We start from the raw sequence: 8,189 nt of genomic DNA, 5'->3' as shown, positions 1-8,189 counted from the left end.
GGGTTAGGGTTAATGTTAGGGTTTCAAACATTTATTAATAATTGCGTAGATATTGCAAAATGTATATCATAATTCATTTTTGCTCCTGTAGAAGCCACAACTCTGTATGATTTCAACCTTTTCTTTTTAAGAAAAACATGTTTTATTAACAATGTCATGGAGAATACATTACCCACAATCCTAAGTGTAACTCGCTGTTATCATGGAAATGTTTACCGCACTGGCTAATGGGTACATATTTATATCCAGTTAAATTGTATCTATGAATGAAATCCATACTGAGGGTATGACCCTATATCCCTATTCTTGCCCAACCTTGAATTTAATAGACCATTCAATAGAGAAAAAGCGAAACTAGTACCCCACTTATATTTCAAAATGGAAAGAAATTTAATACCATGCACACACCTCCCATTCAAATTAATTGGTTTGTATTTAGATATGCGTAGCATGTAAAAAAGTCAGACAGTCATTCAATAGATTGATTTTCGTGACTATGAGCACGAAAAAGTGTGAGACCGGATTGCCCACACACACACACACACACACACACACACACACACACACGTGTGCAAATTCATTTTTTCCAATAGTGAGGTACACCGTATATTTGAGCGGGTGAACTGTGGTTGAACCCAGATGAATAGTGCATGCATTGGAATCATCCTTATTTAATGAACAATTTATAGTCAAAGTAATCCATAGCAGTCCCTTTCAAAGCCTGCATCTAGACCGAAAGTACCGTGATGAGATGGGACTGAAGGTTGAAAAAATTATAAATTTTTTTGAACATTATTTAAAGTTATGACTAACACTTTTTTTCATATAAAGTGCACCCTTATTTTCAGAAACGCATTGATATTAGAGTGTTATCTTTCACTGAATCCATCTCATGACTCAATTTACTGACTTTACTGCTGATACTGAGTTTTTGAATGAAAAGCACTTTGGTTGATTTATGAGCGAAATATACCTTCCAGCATCTCAATAGCGGAATATTTGAAGCAATGCATCTTTATGTATGTTTTGATAAATAAATAAAAAAACATACCTTTAGTTGATTGATTGACAGATTATCAGCTGTGAAGCTTTTTTTCAAGGGGCTTTTGGGTTGCCAGCTACAAACTGGAATGCCTCATCCGAGAACATTACCAAAACTCAGCTGACTGAACTGGCAACCCTCGGGAACCAAGGTGTTGAGTTTCACAGCTGACCACCAGCGCGTCCAGCAGATGGATTCATCGCTACGTGTCAAAAAATGTGCATTAAACACATGTATCATTTTAATAACTCAACTTTTTAGATGCTGGAAGGTGTATTGCCCTTGTTTCCCAGGTCTCAGGCTAGTTTATTTCATCTGCAGCTTGGCATTTAGCGAACACAGTTAGCATATAGCCCCGCCCGATGACATTGGTATTGACCTTTTTGTCTAAATCTGGGTAAGAAAGACAAAAAAACGAATTTCCCCCCAAAAAAAAGCTGGAGCGTCCCTTTAACACATGAACCAACAGTGCATCCCCCTAAGAGGTTTCCCTTTTGGTTTTCTTCATAAGGTCAAGAGTCATTTTCATTGCGTTGTCACAGGCTGGGGTGAGTTGAGGAATTCGAACCAACGTCACCGACATGTGGTTTTATTCCAAAGCTGTAGTCGGTAATGTTAAGCGAGCAGCGTCTGGCTGCCGCCGAGCTGCATCTGCCATAATCATCTTCACCTTCACCTTCAAAGAAAACCTTGTGTGCATTCTTAATGTAAGACAGCGCTTCCAGGGGTACAAGAGCTGAGCTTCATGTGTCATATGGCTGCAGGTTTGAAGTGGAAGAAAGAAAATAATAGCGCTGCGATTGGAAACCTGCCTGCCGGTACATGTCAAAATCAGCTGTCCGGCTCCTGGATGATCAGGCGAAATTGTCGTTCTTTTTATCCCCCTTTTTTTCCCCTGAGGTTCAGAGTGAATTTTTAGTCCGCCGAGAGAAACCCAGAGACTTTTTCAATTGTTTGAGGAAATGCATTTTAAATATGTCACTATCAATGATGTTGATAAAAGTGAATAACGGATAATGATTATTCAACCCGAGTTCTTGTCATAAACTAAGAATAAAACTATTAAATCCACACAGGTACCCTAAGGTATTCTCCCTCTCTATCACCTGAAATTATTGAATCCCATTTAGTTTTTGTTGTTGTGTTGTTGTTGTTGTTGTTGTTGTTGTTGTTGTTGTTTTTGTTGTTGTTGTTTTCTTTTGTTTGTTTTGTCGCAAGTTGTTGCCACAAATGTGCGCGGGGCGCAGCGGGGTTAGAAACGAGGGTTGAGTAATTTCCATAATTGTGGCAACGCCACGCAAACTAACAGAGGGACTAATTACAATACACTGGCAAAAACAATTCCGAAATAGCCCATTAACTGCCGCTATCTCTGACTGCTAGTGGCTGTGTGCCTTAATGCCTCATTATGTCAGTTCATACCTGCCAAGATTTACAATTATGTATCTTAGCCTTGAGGCAGAGACCGACCACGGCATTATCTGCTGATGCAAGGCTTGCAAAACTGTAAGGGACAAATTTCTCATTACCGAAACTTCGGCACGGTCTCATGTTTAGACATGGAAATACCCCATTAGTTTACGCGATGATAATTAACGTTAAATAAAACACTTTAATTCCATCACCGTCTCGTTGAGGAAATGATTTTCATTGATTTCAAGGATTTTCCTGTTGAAAAAAGAACTCGATCCCATTCTCATTTAAAACAAAAGGTTCCTCACTTTGTGGCCGGGATATCAAACACTTGGACATTGGGCGAGTTTTTTTTAAAATCTTTTTATTTTTTTTATTTTTGTTCCTGCCGTGCTCCAGTACATCTATAGGTCAAGTTTGGCACTATCTGATCTAAGCCGCAAGCAGAAGCTTTTATCTGCGTGAAAACGCCATCCTTTCTGTCAACCCTTGTCTCCGTCTCCAGCCGCCTGGATTCCCCAGATTAGCCCAGACAGCTGGCTGGTGTTCTGACCCGAGCGACTCGCCGGTGAAGCGGAACGCCGCCGAGACGGAGAAAGGGAGGGAGAGAGGGAGGGAGAGAGAACGGCAGTGGAGAGCACGGCAGAGATAAAAATGGAGAAAGGTGATCGGGATAAACAGAAAAAAAAACGAAAAAAAAACCCCACACATAGGGTCTGACCTGTATTGGCCGCCGTCACCTGTTTTTCAAAAACATATTTTTTGGAGGTCTTCTTCATCTGAAATGAAATCACTCATCAAAGCGTGGAAAAAAAAATGTTAGGAAAAGGCTCTAAAGGCCACCTGCATAAATAACCTTCATGAGAACGAAAGTTAAAAGCGCAGACTATTCCAACTCTATCCTTTCTCTTCACCTTGCCTGTCTATCTGCTGTTTTCTTGCAGATGGAAAGGTGCGGCTGAAGTCGTTATTTTGTGCCTTTTATTGTCCTTTAAGTCGCTAAAGTATCCAATTAAAAAGTGACGATTCAAACCTTCGCTCTCTCCTTCTCCCTCTCTGTCAGTCTCCCTCTCTCTCGCCATCCTGTATTTCCGTCCTCTTACCCCTGTCAGCTGCACCTGTATCCACGCCTTTTTGACCCCCCCGTCCTCTTTCCTATTTTGGAGAGAAGGGGGTTCAAATAAACCCCCATGCGGAAGCTGTTTCGGTTTGCCGACGACTCCCGCCGTGGCGTTTGGAAGTGAGTTTGTGTTTCACGAGTGCGATCGTCTCGTTTCTCCGCCGGTGGATGACCTTCCCCGAACCCCGGCCGCTTCAGCCCCGGGGCCCCGCGCACCCGTCTCACGACGGCCGCTGCGGAGATGTGGCATTTGGCTCCGTGCACTGTCGGTCCACTCTGCTCGGGAGAGCTTTCCACGGGTGAGGGGTGATCCTCTTGAGTTGGCCCCAGGTAGAGGAGGAGAGCGGGTTATTTGTTTATTTTTTGTGTGACCCTGTGAATTATGCAATACCTGTAGGAGGACTGTTACAGAGCGATGATGTATGTGTGTGTGTCTATCTCTGAATAAGTGTGTGCGGTGTGCGATTATTCCTAGTAGCAGGGGTAGTAGCGCCCTTTCTTAAGTGCAATGTGAGATTTTCCAACACTGTATGCGATGACGAGTGGGCAACGTTAATAACATATCATCATCAGGTCCGGACCAGGTTGTTCAGTGTGACGGTAAGTTTGGTCAATATGTTGTGAAAAGGCGGACCCTGCCACCAAAAGATGAGTGGGGCTTGGTGGCGGGTTGAGGATTGATGCCAACACCGCATAGAAGCGTTTACCGGTGTCTTTTCCTCACAATGCATTGTGGGATATGTTCGCCAGCATAGTGTCCTGTGTTTGCATAGTACGATATTTTGCATACTATGTGAGTAGTTATACCTTAGTAGTTATACTCATATAATATTTACTGTACTCACATATGTTAGTTGTATGGTGGTATGCCGTTCCAGACACAGCTAATTTAGTGAGAGTGAGGGAGCGAGAACAGAATATCTCTTTATAGTACAAGTAGGATACAACAAAATGTGTCCTCTGCATTTGACCCATCCTACACCTGGATTCGTACCCAGTGTTGATCACTGAGCCACCGTGCCGCCAGAGAGAGATGACGCAGTTCCGTTTTATGTTTGACAAAGTTGTCGGATACAGAAATCCTGTGGGATTTTTCTCAATCCCATAAACTCTGACCTGGTTAAGCTGTGGAGCTCTGGGGGTGAGAAACCAAGATAATACCATCTTATCGGCATCACATCAACCTCAGCGAACAGAACCTGGATTATATGAAGATTTGAAAAGCAAGGACTCACGTGTTCTTAAACACCCCCCGCGTGCGTGCCTGCCTGCCTGCCTGCCTGCCTGCCTGCCTGTCTGCCTGCCTGCCTGCCTGCCTGCCTGCCTGCCTGCCTGCCTGCCTGCCTGCGTGCCTGCGTGCGTGCGTGCGTGCGTGTGTGTGTGCATGGTTGTATTTTTTAGTTTGGTTGATTAAATACAATTTTTACATTCATTGAAGTCCACGATTTATACGATTGATAGCATTAATGAGCCGCGGGGGAGTTTCACACAAAATGTTCAAAGTGAGCAGCTCGATGCGCTCAGACAGGTCAGACTTATCAGCATCACATTCACACCAACATCAAAATCTATTTATTTATTTATTTATTTGTGTAGTTGTTTGCTTATTTATTTATCCGTTGATTTATTTATTCATTTGTTTGTTTGGTTTTTATTTTATTTATTTATTTTAACCTTATTTATTTATTTATTTATTTGTTTGTTTGTTTGTTTGTTTGTTTATTTAATTATTTGTTTATTTCATTATTTATATAATTGTTTATTTCATTATTTAATTGAATTTTAAAAAAAAATTTGAACTCGTGCTGTCAGCATGCTGGGCATACAACACAGAGTATTTTTATGCTATTGCATCTTGGACAGAGTTAGTCTGCAAGTAGAGTTCAAGTTCTCAACCTGCAATGCCACTCTCTGTGAATTCTTAAATCGTCAAGAACTGCTTCAATAACTCCGTCCTGTGGACGACCTCAACATTTAGAGCAACCGGATTTTGGCCGCAGTACGAGCAAGCAGCCGTATTAAGCTGACTGACACTTGAATCCCGAGGAACATCACCACATCAGAGCGAAGTGATGTACAACAACTTGTCGGGAGACAATCAGTCTGGGCTCCAATCCTCAACGGGTGTCATGTAAAAAAATATATCTAGAATTCCCTGGATGGAGTTCCAGCCCACACACCACGCTAGGCTTGACCGAGGTCCCAGATTTTCTTGGCTTACCAGAACCAGCCGGAGAATTCTTCCGTTTGACGCACGTCTCACACGTCGTGTTTGCCATTGTTTACATTCCCCCATGGAAAGGGAGGGAAGACAGGCAAACAAATGGGAATTGGGATACGAGGCTCTCAGAGGCGCTATTGGAGTAATCAATAACCCAAACTTGTGCAATTCCCTAACGTGTGGTCGTTGAAGGCGCCGCGGTGTTTATGTCGAGGAAAAACTTATCGACCGGCCGGGACGTTGGCCTTCTCCTTTTCCCATGTGGTTCGACTGACAACTGTCTGTGTGCCGGGCCCTCCCTTTTGACCTATGTTCCCAGGCTTTAACTTCTTTGTAGAGGAGAAAGCCTGGGAACAAGGCGAGGCCCAGGAAAAACCCGGCCATACAAGAGAGCGGTCTTCAGAGATTAATATCTGGGGAATTGGTGAAAGAATCGATGATGACGGCGCAGACGGACATCAAAAAGCTCCAGCCGTCTGGGGAAATACCAGATCCGTGTCAAAAGGAAGCGATATCTGCCGTTCCTCCCGGGGGTCAAGGCTGTGGACTCCGCCTCCTTCTACTCTCCTTCTACGGGGAATTGAGGAGGGGATCTACATTGTGGACGACAATAAAGCCCATTGTTTTGACGTTCATTTGATTGTCTCAAAGGCATCGATAGGTGTGCGTTGATGAATGAGGCTATGTGGTCAAACAGTAACTCATTATCTGGTGATTATCATGAATATATTATCAGGGTTAACCATCTGTATGCGTTTTGTTTCACGTGTCACACTTTGTGTCATCATTGACTCAACCCAATTGTCCTTATAACTGAAAACCCCTCCGGGAATTGGATTTAAAAGGGTTGAGTGGAACTTTGTCTGCACCGTCAGTTTAGCAATTTATTCTACCTTTGTAGTACATGTGTGTGTGTGTGTGTGTGTGTGTGTGTGCGTGCGTGTGTGTGTGTGTGTGTGTGTGAGTGTGAGGATGAAAGAAGATCTAGAGAAGCCAAGCCAGCCAGGTAGAAAAGTCACGTCTGTCGCCGTGCGTGATTATCGAGGTATGTCCGAAGTGAAATTTGGACATTAATAAATAACATTTTGCCCCAGTAAACTACACACACACATATACAAACCACCCAATTAGGGTGTAAAACAACCCACATCAAAGCTTGTCAGCCACCACATCAGTTTTTATCCTTTAAAGAACCCAGCAAATCCCGTTGGCCGGTGTCTCCTTGCACAAATTGGGATACCGGCACCGGAAAGCAGAGAAAGAGTTAAAAAAAAAAAAAAAAAAAAAAAAAAAGCCGGAATGACATGTGATACGACCGAGAGCATCTGAAAGACTGGAATCCAGAGGATCGAGTTCCGAACGGGAAACTCTAAAGCTCGTTGAGATAACATTGCATCTTTCGTATTCCCGGCATGAGAAGCGTCGCTGGGATGACTGACACGGTCGCACCCCTTGATTTGTCCACAAATGCAATTACCTTCAATCGGGCCAAAGGCAAAGGACTCGCGACGCTCAGCACGTCTGATTGAGTCTCCTCTGTGGGAGGCCGGTTGATGTCGGGCTGAGAAATCTGGTTGAGAAAATGTGGAGGATCAGCGCTCACGCTGGTCAGACACCACCGGGAGGAAGAAAAATATCCTGGTATCAGAGGCAACGAGACAACACGCCCCGCAAGAACACAGGTTATTCTGCCAAGGAAGAAGAGGAAGAGGCTTAGGAAGAGGAAGATCCTGAAGAATTGCCAGGGGCGAGAGGTGCCACGGGCGGAGACGGAGACGGAGACGGAGACGGCAGGGCATTACCTGGTGGGACAAAAAGACTGCAGGGCCAAGGGCCAAGGTGCCTCAAAGATAAAGAATCGATAGGGTTACTCTGATACTCTCTGATAGTTCCAGTGATACATTTACATGCTTGTATATTTACTACATGTGAGACTATTAGGACGGGGTGGTTCTTACCACCGCCCTCCCCGGGCGATCACCAGGGGTAGGGCAGTATGGTTCAATATTCACTCATCCATTCATTTTATTCACCCACTTTTTCCGGTCAGGATGGTGTGAGTAGCACCCGGAGGGAACCCACGCATTTACAGTATTATTAAATTCACATTTACATATTCCCTCCTGAGCAATCCAGCCCCATGACAGCCAAAGCTTCGTGTAATGATAATGATTTTTGGATTAATTGATTTTAGTCTAGTCTGAGTCTCATCATAGGTCCAGTCGCATTTTACTTATTCAATTTTTTATTAAATCTAATCGACTAAATCTCTGTTTGTATTTGTTTCTCTGTGTCACTTAATGTAGTCATTGTAGAAATAGGCTTACACTTCCAAAGAAAAACCTCAGTATTCAAAGTAATCACAATAAAACATTTTAGGTCAGCCAGTGTAG

The sequence above is a fragment of the Zeus faber genome (genome assembly GCF_960531495.2).
Source record: "Zeus faber genome assembly, chromosome: 13".
NCBI lineage: Eukaryota > Metazoa > Chordata > Actinopteri > Zeiformes > Zeidae > Zeus > Zeus faber.
The sequence above is the reverse complement of the archived record's forward strand: the minus strand, read 5'-3'. Positions refer to the sequence as shown.